A 14441-nucleotide genomic window follows, 5' to 3' on the forward strand; every position below is an offset into this window, starting at 1 on the left:
GAATGCATTTGTTATTTCTTTTTTCATGTTGATGTGAATTTGCAGCCTCAAATACTTAGTGCTCTTTTGTCTAATGTGGTACTTCTGTCCATGAGGATAAAACCAATTGTCTTTTTTTTTATCATATTGTGAATAAAGATACCCCCTCATGTGTAGTACACTGTACAACACTGTCTGTTGTTTCTCATTTCTATGACATCGATATATCAGTGGTGAACCGTGAGCACGACCGCTGGGCTTCAGCTCATCACAGAGAAAAGAAATCATTGCGGAAAAAAGCAACAGTACAATGAATTGAAAGGGTTCAACAAGTGCAAATTTAATTAACAAGAATGTAATCAAATGGACCATAACGTCAATAACATTCTCCGCAACAAGAAACTTTCTCAACATTAACTTCGCAAAACTGGAGACCATTTAGGCTACATAGTTGAAATTAAATAAAAATATTCTAAATCTGGAAATATAAAATTAGATCACCCAGAATGTCGCCCCGTGACATTGCAGACAGACACCGAGGGTCATGTCATCACCACGGACAGCGCTATGAAATCATGGTGCACGGTTTTGAAATGCCTTTCTACTTTCTTAACCTTTCCTTTTAATTCCAGTTCTGGAGTTTGTCTTCCGTTTTTTATTATTTTAATTTTTTCTGTGAAAGGTCGCCTTGAAAAAGGTGATGCTATCAAGCTAGCCACAACTTCACTCTCGTCTTCCACCATTTAACTCCGTCTCTCAACCGTCTCCCTCTCTCTCTGCAGAGATTTGATGTTGGGACTTTATGAAGGCCTACCATCTTTGGTTTTATTCTCGCCCACTTGAAATCAAACCGTGATTGGTGGATTTGCCCGTCACTCTCCACACCAAAACACATAGCTTGGCCTTCCCCGGGATTCCTGAAGTCCTGACCAATGAATGAGCAGCTAACCGGGCGACAGACCAGACCAGAGACAGACCATTCTGATTGGATAACAGCTTTTCAGGACATGAACTTGACAGTAAACTTAATTTTAGAGCATAGATGAGAGAAAATCTGTTTAATATATTGTATTAAATGAAATTAGATATAAATAAAAAATACATATATTTTTTTATTGAATACTTTATTATTATTATTACATTTATTATTATTTATTATTTTTTTTAGGCCTTCTCTGAAGGCGTAGAAGGCCCTGAAGGTTCCCCACTGAGATATATTGTTGGTGCATTGAGGGATGCTGTGTGTATCATACCTGAGGGTCAGCGGAGTGCTACTGCATGCAGGCAGACATTTCTATCACAATCTGATTCTGGAGTCTTCTGTTGAACTTTCTGAATCACCAGTCACCACTGATTCCATGTCAGACTTTCAACATAAGATTATAACTAATAATTATAAAGAACTGTCTCTGGAATCACACTTAGTTTTTATGATAACTTACATGTATGTTTTTGATTGCATCTCTTCCCTAATGCTCTGCTAATGCTCATTGAATTACTGAAGAGACTGCTGCGTTTCAAACGTATGTTCTAGGATTTTTCTGAAACAGGGGCCATTATGGGGACAAATGTAACCTTCAGGGGCCAACAGTATTACCACCATTTTCATCCAGAAATAGCGCTGCTTGACTGAACATCAGTTGGCGACAATGTAATAAGCACATTATCCAGCAGGTGGCGGTAAAACATGTTGACTGAAAACACGGAAACATGCATCAAGATGACTTACCAAAAGGCTGTGACATCCAGCGTTTTAAATCTATGGTTGGAGTGTCCATCAACTATACACCAGGTTACATCCCTGAATACTTGATTCCCTGCCATTGAGCATCTTCTGGATTATGAAACAGCACTCTGGTCTGTGGAATTAGTGTGACATTACTGTGGACTGTGTTGCCACAAGGCTGGGACTCATTCTAGAACCAATTTGATTCCCATCATAGTCTGACTACATTTATTTACCCATCATAGCTTTTTTGTCAACCATTTTTTTATTCAAAATGCCACATGACTGTACCAGTTTTATTTTAATACATAAAACACAAATAAAAACTAGATCCATATGGCATCATTACCTACAGGGATTAATGCTAAAGATACATACTTAACTATATACAGGACTGTCTCAGAAAATTAGAATATTGTGATAAAGTTCTTTATTGTCTGTAATGCAATTAAAAAAAACAAAAATGTCATACATTCTGGATTCATTACAAATCAACTGAAATATTGCAAGCCTCTTATTATTTTAATATTGCTGATTATGGTTTACAGTTTAAGATTAAGATTCCCAGAATATTCTATTTTTTTTAGATAGGATATTTGAGTTTTCTTAAGCTGTAAGCCATGAACAGCAATATTAAAATAATAAAAGGCTTGCAATAGTTCAGTTGATTTGAATTGAATCCAGAATGTATGACATTTTTGTTTTTGTAATTGCATTACAGAAAATCACAATATTCTAATTTTCTGAGACAGTCCTGTAAGCTACTTAATAATTTGTACACTTGAACTGCATTTATCCTCTATGCAAGCTCAATGAATGCCGTTGCCGTGCCAAAAAGTGATCTGAATTTGATTTCTCCCCTGAAAATGGGTCTTTTTACCTGCCAAAATTGATTGAAGGTCAAATACAGCTAATGTAAGGTTGTTTCTACCTAAATATGATTTGATCTCATTCTTGAGCTTCATAATATAAACACTAGAGCTCACAGGATTACTTTTAACTCTTTTAAAGGACCATTACAACACAAAATAGTCATTTTCACCTGCCAAAATTAATTGAAGACCAAATACAGTTAATGAAAAGTTGTTTAACTTTTCCTGCACAATACATTGTATTCCCGGGTCGCGCGCCCGTAGCGCGTGCTGCCGCCTGCGCGGGCACGCGGGCACCTCTCCCGAGCATGCGCAGGTCGACTCTTTCATTACCAAAACCAAATCAAAGACATACGGAGATCACAGTTGTGCATGAACGGTGGGATACTAAAAGGTAAGAGAGCAACTCCTTTTACACCGATCGTAACTTTAGAATAACAAAAACAAAACAAAAAACATGGTTTCTGACAAAAGTGCAACTATTGCGAACTTAGAATTACAACCAATCGAGGTGTGCGGATCTCAAAGCTGTCAAAATGTTCTTCAAAGTCTTACAGGTTGATGTTATTTCTGTATTTCTTTACATTTACCAAGTGGATAACGTTTGTTTAAGAAGTGTTTAAACCTTCATATGATCAGTTCTTACCCCCAACATGTTTACAAAATTATACTCACACGTACACTGGTAAAAAATTAAAGTTATCATGTGAGAACATTTATAGTGGGCATTGAGTGGATTAATATGGGCATGGCTTCTAGCGGTAATGAACAACATGGCTATTGTGGGACGCAGTCTGCGGGGAAACGAAACCTAAAGCCTATTTATAGTTCCGCGTTAAATCGACGCAGAGCATACGGCGTAGGGTATGGCTTATGCTCTGTGTTGGTGTAACGCTGAACCATAAATCAGCCTTAAGTGGTGTCCCGCCCCGGGACGCTGTTCTGTAGATTTCTGCTGTTTAGTCGAAAAATCCTACCGCCGCATAAACTGATAGGGTCTATCTCTCGATTTTTGCTACCATATCAAAAATGCTACCTAATGGTTTTCTACCTTTGTAGAGCTACAATTTTACTATGTTTTACTCCCTAAATCACTTCCTTTTCCCCCCAAGTGGTCCTTGTCACTTGCCAGTCCGTCATTGTAAATAAGAATGTTCTTAAAGGTATTGTGACATCATTTTTAACATGCTTTTAACACTATTAAAAGTCTTGGGCAACATCCCTCAAATGTGTCTAAAAGAGTGTAACAAGAAAAACTTCACTCTAGTAATTTTTTCCTGGCTTTTTATTACAGTGTTTTTTTGCGCCGTGAAAAATGCTTCATTTCCCCCCTTTCCTGTCAATCATTGCTCCGCTCCTCCTCCAAACCTCCTCCTCCTCCAGCCATACGCTCACAGCGGCGTCGGAGCGACAGGCGAAGCATGCACGGAAAAGCGAGAGGGACCTGGCTGCAGGCAAGATGGCCGACAAGGGCGCGGCCATTTTTTCCATCCATACCGGAATTCCAGACCGGAAGTTGGTCTTCTTCGTGTATATTATTCGTCGCGCTGATCCGTAGGTTTGTCTTTCCTCGTTTTTTTTGTTTTTTTTTATTGAACATACAATAACAGAGTATCATAACATTTTCTCGTAAGGACATTAATACATTTTAAACATGACGTGGAATGTTGTCATCAAGTATAAGCCATGTACAATATATATATATATATATATATATATATATATATATGTAGAAATGAATCAAAACAAAACAAACAAAACAAACAGGGGTTGTTATTTTAAAATACTAGTAAAACCATTTGCATATATTTTCAAAATCAGGCAAAACAAAAACCATAACAAAATAGGAGCAAGGTCTGAGGCATGAATCACAAAAGCAAAAAACAAGATATGTCGTCACAAATCTTTTTAGCCAATTTGCTGGAATCAATTTTTTTGAGGGACAAAAAGAACAATTTAAAATCATTTAAAAACCAATCAAAGGAGGGTTTACCATTTCTCCATTTACAGCAGTGAATATGATATTTACCCATGATAATAATTATATTTATCATATCAGATATAACAGCCTTCAAATTGTCTACATATAAAAAAATATGAGAAATATCAAAAACTGGTATGTCATCTATTTTAAGTAATAACCAACTTCTCAATTCTTTCCAGAAGTTTCTGGACACAGGACATAAGAAAAACATATGATCTAAAGTTTCATCTGCTGCATTACAGAAAGTACACAGGTCAACTTCAAACTTAAATCTTTTTTTAAGAAATTCTGCAACTGGGTAGACTTTATGCAGTATCTTAAAGTGAGTTTCTTTCATCTTTGGGGAAATAGGCCATTTAATATATTTAGAGTGAGCTTTTTCCAACATAGATACTGTTACTTTCTCAAGCCCTTGGAATTTACGTCCTCTGTTGAAATCGTAAAAAAATATTGATTTCCACGCAGCACTAATCACTTTGTTGTTACATTTTTTGTCATTTAAGTTGCATTCATTAATCATCAGTCTTGGTAGTGTTGATTCAACACTTGAAAATAACAAAGTATTCTGGATTAAATGCAGAAGTGGAATAGGAATTGCTTTAAGGATCCTGTTATATTCCCTCTGAGTACAATTTATTTTATATTTTCCTAACCATGTCCTGTAGTCCAGAAGACCTCCACCAGAATCCATCATATCCTTCACAAATAAAATGCCTGCCTCATACCAATCTCTTTTAAATAACGATTTTCCATTTACTATTATCACTCTGTTATTCCATAAAACGGATCCATGAGGGGAAAAATTATGAGTGAATAGTGAATATGAGTTATTTTCCTTTTTTTTTAATTTAATTTAATTTCTTTTCCTCTGTACTCTTTATGCACCTTTTCCCTGATACATGTTGGAAAAAAAATATGATGCCTTGTTTGTATATGAATATATTTTCAATAAAGTAAAAAAAAAAAAAAGACTTCCTGTCTGGATCAGCGCGACGAATAATATACACGAAGAAGACCAACTTCCGGTCTGGTTCAGCGCGACGAATAATAATATACACGAAGAAGACCAACTTCCGGTCTGGTTCAGCGCGACGAATAATAATATACACGAAGAAGACCAACTTCCGGTCTGGAATTCCGGTATGGATGGAAAAAATGGCCGCGCCCTTGTCGGCCATCTTGCCTGCAGCCAGGTACTCTTGGGAAAAGCAGGAGGGCGAACCACAGCAAACAATCATAAAAATAAAGGCATGCAAGCAGCACTGTCCCCTTATCTTAAGTCCAGTCAGTGGCCGCGGGTCTTCTTAGCAGTTTTCCTCCGGTGATTAGAACAAAAGAGGCGTGTTAAGCCTCATTTATGGTTCCGCGTTAAATCGACGCAGAGCCTACGCCGTAGGGTTCAGCGTATGGTGCGCGTCGCCGCGTAATCCTACGCCGTAGGGTCTGCGTCGGTGTAACGCGGAACCATAAATCAGCCTTTATGGTGCGCTGGAGAGGAGAGGAGACAGGGAGCTGGGTGGAGGGGGCGGTGATTTAGCGGATCGTTACGTAACGATCCGCCACCAAACCACATGCGCCGTTTTTGCACAGTTATGCGGAAAATCCCAGAAAGCACACAATACACTGAATGTTAAAAGTTCGTTGTTTTTTGGGTGTAATTGATGTCAAGACACCCAACAAAACACAAAAAATCAAGAAAAATGTGTTTTTCATGTCACAATCCCTTTAATGACCTGCCTGGTTAAATAAAGGCGAATGACTGAATGAATATCAAATAATGCGATATAATTGTTTTTTTTTCTCTCTTTATCGTATAATGTTCACAAAGTGTAATGCAATTCATGTCATGGGTAGTGTATTTTGAAGGATCAAATATTCAACATCCCATATTATCAATTTTAAATCAATATTTCAGCGGTAGCATAATTTGATAGTCCAGTAACATCCTATCAAATAATGCTCCCGTCACTTAATGCATTCAGGTAAGATACTAATCACCTCACTGCCATTGCAGGATTAATGTCAGCATACTTATACCCCCCAATTTATCAATTTTGTAATCACTATTTTTGGATACAGTACATCCTACCTGCTTTTTTTGCACAGTTTTTCATTCTTTCCCGTACTGCACTACTTTTGTTTTTCATTCCAATGTATATACTGTTTATATATCGTAATTATATATTTTTTACTACTTTTACCCCTTACCTGAATGTGGATAAATCTCAGGATAAAATGGAGGAAGAAGAGTTAGTAGTAGTTAGTAGTAAGAGCAAAAGGATGAGTCTTTGCCTTTCTTTAGAGAGAAATGATAGCTGAATTTGTATGTTTGGTGAATGAGCCTTTCCGCTGCCTTGAACATGGCTAATATATAGGAACCAAGTTTGTCCCAGAATCTTTAATAAAATTCTGGAGGAATGCCATCCCATCCTGGAGATTTACCTTTCTTCATATCTTTAAGTGCATTTTCTATTTCAACAAGTGTTAGTTGTCTACCCAAATCTGCAACATCATTTTCAGAAAGATGATGTAAGGAATCTTTTACATTTATCCTTACTGAAGGAAACATGTGAAGAGCACAGATTTTTATAAAATAAGATGAATTCATGATTAATCTGATGAGGGTCTGTCAAAATGTCATCTTCACTTGTTCTGATAGATTTGATATCAGTGAATTGCTCATGATTACGCAGCTTAAGTGTCGGAAGGTGACTTGGTCTCCAACCATTAAAATAGTAGTTACGCCTTGTTTTATGGATCATGAATTCAGCCCTATGTCTTTAAAAGGTACAAAGTTCTGTTTTTATGAGTTGTTTGTGCTCTAAGAGAGCTATTTCCCCCTCTAGTTGTGTTATCTTGTCAAGTTTTGATTTATTAAGGTGAGAAGAAAATGAGGTGGAAAATTTCTTAATAAATCCCTTGATTGCATCCCAGGGGATACGAGGGTCATCCACTGAGCCATCATTAATATTTAGAAAATCTTGAAGTTTCAATTGCAATTCTTTGCAGAAATCAGTGTTGTTAAGCAAGGAAGTATTAAAACGCCAACGCCTTGACTTTTTTATATTATTGTCAAGATTACATTGGGCAAAGACAGCAGTGAGCTGAGATGGTGGGTGGAGTTTCCATCCTGGGAAAACAGGAATATTGAGATTTAGAAACCAAGATATTATCTATTCTTGAATATGTCTTATGCCTGTTTGAAAAAAAATGTAGTTGGGTTGAGAGCACGATATATGTCTATCAGACCAAGATCAGAAAAAACGTTTTTCATAGATCAGGAAAAAAAAGTGTGACATCTAGGTGCGTGAGTGAGTCCGAGTCAGGAGTAGGATGCTGTGGTGAGTGATGAAAGAGATTTGACCGTTTAGAATAATTTCAGTCAGTGTGTATGATCAATAAGGTCAGGAGAGCATCACTTATTTGACATGCATGAGGAGGAAAATGACTCCCTTCTCTCACTGAAGAAGTGAAGTGCAGGGAGCTAATGCAGTGTTTAATTACTGATTACTGATCTGATACTGCGCCGCAAAACAGATTTTTAGAGAGAAAAGGAGAAATCCGGGAATGGGAAGCATCTAAAATGATCTCTGCTGCCCTGATACGGCGCCGCAAAATATCTAAAATGATCTCTGCTGGCTTGTATATATATAAATATACTAGGGGATTTTGAGGACGTTACTCACCGTTAACAGCAGCGTGGACTGAAGGGATGCAAGGAATTATGGGCGTGGCAATCAAACTTTGAAAATCGACTGTGCGCAGAACCACAAAGTAGCAGTTCTCGACGGGTAGCATGGATTGACAGAACAATGGCAGTGTGGGCACTAGGAACTCTTCTTCTCCCCAGAGAAGATTCCACGCCTTTCTCTATGTAAATTTGTTTTTAATGTACGTGAACCTAGAGCTCTGCGTTAACGGCATCAGCCTCTAACTCTGCAGCTGCATCTTCTGGATCTGATTCCCCGCTGCAGAGACTGGGATTGAGGACTAACGTAGGGTTGCCAACCGTCCCGATTTAGGCGGGACATCACGCATTTGAGCCAAAATGAGCGCATCCCGCACGGAACGCTCTTTGTCCCGCCGCAGCGGTCGCACGGGTAAAGGGAGGATGCATATATTTTTTCTCTTTGTGCGCCGCGCATTGTGTGTCTGTCTCATGGATGTATTATATAACTGGATACCGGATCGAAAATGGCCGCCCATTCATTTCAATGGAGTTTGCTCACCCAGCGCATCCGCCGAAAAAATTTCTGACTTCCTGGTTTACTTCCTGGTACACGGGCCCATAGAGCATGCGCAGTTGAGTCACCTCCCATGATGCTCTGGGGCCTCCCATCATGCCCCGGGGCAATGTGAACGAGCGCTGCGCGCTCTGGACAAGCGCTGCGCGCTCATGAGTCCTTCAGACCGGTAATGATAGATGTACACAATGAAATTAGGGATTTATAGGGCAAATCAACCGATGCTGTTCTCAAAGTCATGGTTATAGACTATACATGGTTCATTTGTGTGTTTTTTTTAATTAAAGATAAAACGAGTCATTTTTATTTAAGATGAGACACCCCAGGTTAATAGGCTAAAATAGGGTAAAAATGTAAATAGCAGGTATCACCATGAAACTTCCCAAGTTTATTACTTACATTAAGACAAATATTTTTTGTATTACAAGTTTTGTCAAGTATTATGTTTAAATATGTCAAATAAGGTTTTTTAATTTTTTCAAGCCACCAGAGTGCCTGCATTTTTTCCTTTTGAGATTACTGTTGCACCCATTGCAAGAGCACCGGTGGTTGTGGGGACACCAGCAGCGCTCCTGTTATTCTGTTTTTTATGTCAAATATTATGTTTAAATGTGGTTAATTTACTGCGTTACACAGAGGCTACGCCGTAGGCTCCGCGGCTCCGCGCACCCTACGGCGTAGGAGCCGCGGAGCCGCGGACTGCCCACTGCCCACTGCCCTGCGGGCACTGCCCGGCTTCGCAGTGCCCGCGGAGCTGCGGAGGTGCAGCTTCCCCGGGAGCACTGTCATAAAATAAGCTGAGGATTAAGGGTTAAGATGATGTTAAACACATGACATCTAAAACTCCACGGCACCGTCGCAACAATACGACACATCTCTCTCCCTGCACGTTTGCTCAAACCTGATGGAGGTCAGTTTTATTGTGAGGTGGGGATCTCACGCCACAAGCTCATTTTGTTAATATTGACCCTCATTTAGTCCCGTGCAGGGCGCTGCCTCCAAATGAAAGAGCAACAGAAGAATACATATTTGAAGTGCGTTAGGTGTGTGTGTGCAGGAGGATCTCAGTGGAAACACCCACACCTGCGCCTCCGCGGAGCCGCAGATGATCTACAGGATCATTAGAATGCTTATGAATGTGGTCGAAAACGCAGATCTTCGGTTATGTGTGGATGCAAATGTTTTTATAAACGGAGGGGGGGAAATATTCGTTTTTAAAAATACCCGGCTACGTGTGGACAGGGTCTTAGACTTGTGTTATTCCTGCCTGATATCTTATTTTCACAAACCATACACCGTTGGCTACAACGGAAATGTTTAAGTACAAGAATGACAAACCATTATTATTCTTGCTATTAAACATTTCTGTTTGGTGCAAATTGGCAATGCAATGTGTTTCTGAGTGATTATTCCGCCGAACGGCTTAGTTTCAGCCATCCTCGTTCCCGAGACACACACGACCGCGCTTTGCGAGTGCACGGCACAGCCGTGACGTCACGCCCAGAAAGAGACTTTTCTTTGACTTTTCTGGCCGTTATAAAACATTTTTGACGGATATAAAGTCCATGACTTAAAAATATAGAATACAAAGATTAGTAATTGGTGGTGATTACAGCTGGAGGTGTCCTGTGAACAGTTTTAGAGGCTTCTCTTTTACTATTGCGGTCTATGGGAAAAAAGCTTTCTGGGCCCCATGGGATTTTTTGTTGCAGTACCGCGGCTGGCCACTGGAAAAAATCGGCTTGCCTGCTGAGCGCGAGACTGGGGGCCTGGTCTGTCTTCCTGCCTGTCTGGCCAGCTGAATCCTAAGGGCACTAGGACCGCTCAGTATGTGTGTGTGTGTTTGCTTTCAGAGTTATATATTGCACCTTGTTGATTTGTTGTTCAGAAGATTTTGCAATTCTAATTTTGTACTTTTTTGGTTGGAAAAAAAAGAAATGTTAAGTTACTGTAAAGTTAGTAAGTTTCAAATAAGTAGGCTAGGCAATAACCTAAAACTGTTTGCACAACATGGTTGCACTAGTGGGCCTACGATTTAATTGATTATTGCTGTTACACTGTTTACATTGTTTTAAACTGTTAAAACACAAAAAAATGAGACGGCAATTGTCATCTTCTTATTTTGCACATTGTGCCAAAAATAAATACATACTTGAACTATAAGTGTCTCACATGTATACCTCAAATACAAAACTGATCAAACTGATCATGAGTTGTTATTACAATCTTGTTACTGTAAGTGTATTTAGTGTAATACAGTAGCCTAATGTGTTTGTATAGTCTGTTATAGGTATTGTGCCAAAATGCTGTTATTTATGCGTTTTTGACCCCCAAAAACCCCAAAATGGGACAAAATGAGGTGTCCCTCATTTGCAAATCTGGATGTTGGCAACCCTAGACTAACGTCACCCAGCAGCAGAACTAAACCAGAGAAACTACTGAAAACATGGACATTAAGGATCTTTGGTAGAATATTTTGTCTCGTTTCGGTCAACGAAAATGAAGACACATTTTAGCAGTTTTTATTTTGTAATCTACATTTTAGTCTCATTTTTATTCGTCTACGATATTGCATTAAATATTTAATTATCGTTATCGTCACATGACCAGCATTTTCGTTGCGTCTCGTCTCGTTTTCCTCAGGTGATGAAGGTTTGTTGACAACAATATTTAGTCCTAATTTTCGTTGACGAAAGCAACTTTAGATACAAGACTGGTTGTGTTCTAAGCTGCTTCCTCACAACCAGGGTGAGCGTCAGCAGCCAGCAAAGGAGAGACAGGTGACACCAATACAGTACCACCAGCATCCACGCTCCCATTCTGCACACATTTCAAAACGCTTCTCTGAGCAATGGCACTCTAGGATCATTTATCATTCCTTATTGTTGAGGATGTGCTTTATTTATGTATGTATTATTTTTTGGATTGACATACATCCGTGCAGTGCTTTAAGTGGGCCGGTACGGAGCGGTACGCAGTACCGGCACTTCTAAAATTTACCCATCAGCGTACCGGAAATTATTTACTGTGTGCGGCGCGTACCGGTACTGTTCTTCCCAGATTCCCCATCAGTCAGTAACTCCCCCCGATCTCCCCAAAGTCCATGCGCATCGCCACCATATACTTTGGGGGGGACGCGTCCCCCCCACTCTTGAAAAAAAGTCGTTCGGACCCCCCCACATTTGCTAGTCCAGCGTGTTTTCATTGCTTCACAATCAAATCCGTTCCACTTTATGAGTAGGAGATTACCCATATTTACAGAAATCCACTCCGCGTTTTACTTCTGTTTTTTAACACGGCAGCAGCAGCAGCATCATTCAAAACATTCAGTCAGTCTGAGGCAAGCCGATGTGGAGATGCCAAGATGGACATAAGAAATTAAGTAAGTTACCAAGTTTTACCTTGAGTGGCCAAACAGCAAAATTGCGTTGTTCCATGTTCAAACACAGCCAGCTTATATATATATCGACGCAGACCCTACGGCGTAGGTTACGGCGTACGTTGCGCGTCGCTGCGTAGCCTACGCCGTAGGCTCTGCGTTGGTGTAACGCAGAACCATAAATCAGCTCCGGAGCCGGCAGCAGACAGAAATCAGCCTTTATTCTGGCGAGGTTGCAAAAAACATGCAAAAAAGTGATTATGTACATTCACTGAGTGAATATTATGAAAGTAAAATATATATTTCTCGCTGTGTGACGACTAAAAGCATTCTGGGATTTTATTTTCTCCCTAGAAAACTAGTTTTTTCTTTTTAAATCAGAGGGTGTTGTGTAAAATTCCCACTGTGACGTACTGGGTGCCTTCACAGGTGTTGGAACACTGGCCTGCTTCTTGTTACACCTCACATCTCACATATAGTTGTATGTTCTGCAGGTCACTAAATAGTTTGTATTTCCTCATTACTTTTTTTTCAATAGATTTTTTGTTGCATGACATTAATCCTCATTTAATAAATTGCCTAAAAAGTGCCAAAAAAGTTGTCAGTGTCAGTCCTCTATGAATTAAACCAACACATAATAGTAGTCAGTAATTGCTGACCATGCCAGCTCCAAGGAAAAATAAAGAGAGAGGGAGATTATTTTGGGTGTAAAATGCACCAGAATGCGGGAAATTGAATCTACTATTTTCAAAATTTTCTGGGGGAGGACCCCCAGACCCCCCGCCATATATCTATATATAAATATAAATATATATATATATATATATATATATATATATATATATATATATATATATATATATATATATGAGTAGAGTAGAATAGAGCTATTTCCTTGTTGTTTCTAAGATCCCTAAATATTAGTACGTGTAAGGGCCTTGACTCAAAGGAGGACTCAAAATGCACCACTCCAGGAACAAAAGTATTTATTAAAAAAAAACGGAGCAAAAGTGTAATAACAACAGAAAACACTCTTGATGAGGAAAATCAAAGGCTGAACAAAAAGCGCTCTCTGGGAGGATCAATCTAATCTATCTTGACAATCACAGTGGAGGGAAAATCACACAAAGGGGGGAAGTGAGGATCTGAAAAGAGAGGGAAAAGGTGAGTATCAAAATAAAACAGGAAGTGCGTGATGAGACTGGACATACTGTAAGCACACAATACCACAAGGACTAAACATGAGATGAACACAGACATGACATAAAGCATGAAACACTAAACCTGACCATGACTGACATTAACACATTTGATGAGACACAACAGTACGGTTATTTAAACATAAAGCGATCAGTTCTGTAAAACCTTTTTATTGAAGGATGTGCTTTTTTGCACCTTTGCTTTGGATTGTGTGATCGGACATACTGGTGCATTTAATTCACTGCATTCAAAAGTAAACAGTTTGGATGGTGATTTTGCTGGTTTGCTTGTGTGTGTGTGTTTATTTATTTTAACTACACAGCAACTGACCACAGGCCTTAAATTAAGGTCTTGTAAAATCTTTAATAGATAATAGATTCAGCGGGTTCAGCCACAGTAGATTTTTGTTTCAACCACTTAGCTGTTTGATATGACACTCCCCAAGTGTACCCAAGTCATTTATAGTTTATTGCGCCTTACTCAGGCAAAATATAAATGAAAATATGGAGAGACAGGACTGTTGTGTGGTCTTATAGTTCAGCCAGAGCTGCTGAAATATTATTACTATAATTATTAGCTTTTTTAATTGCTACATCTTGGACTTGTTACTCTCCTGGGTGATTTCTGAAACCAAAACTAACAACAAAAACGGGCACAGCCAGTTTTCAAGATTCAAGATTCTCTTTATTGTCATTGTAACAAGTGCAACGAAAGGTAGGGTGCAGGCCTTCAGTACAACAAAAAACAGTGCAATATCAACAATAAATATATAAAACAATATATTAAAAAACAATATACAGACTTAAAGAATGTTTGAGGCATTTATGGCTCTGACAGCGGTTGGGAAAAAACTGTTTTTCAGTCTGTTTGTCCTGGATTTGATGGCCCTGTAGCGTCTTCCTGACGGCAGTGGCTCAAACAGGTAGTGGCCCGGGTGGGATGATCCTTCATGATGGTGTTGGCTCTCCTGAGGCAGTAAGAGCCGTGAAGGTCCACAACTGTGGGTAGAGGGCACCCAATGACCTTATCAGCCATTCTGGTGACCCTATGGAGCTCT

The sequence above is a fragment of the Cololabis saira genome, chromosome 1 (assembly GCF_033807715.1).
Source record: "Cololabis saira isolate AMF1-May2022 chromosome 1, fColSai1.1, whole genome shotgun sequence".
Lineage (NCBI taxonomy): Eukaryota > Metazoa > Chordata > Actinopteri > Beloniformes > Belonidae > Cololabis > Cololabis saira.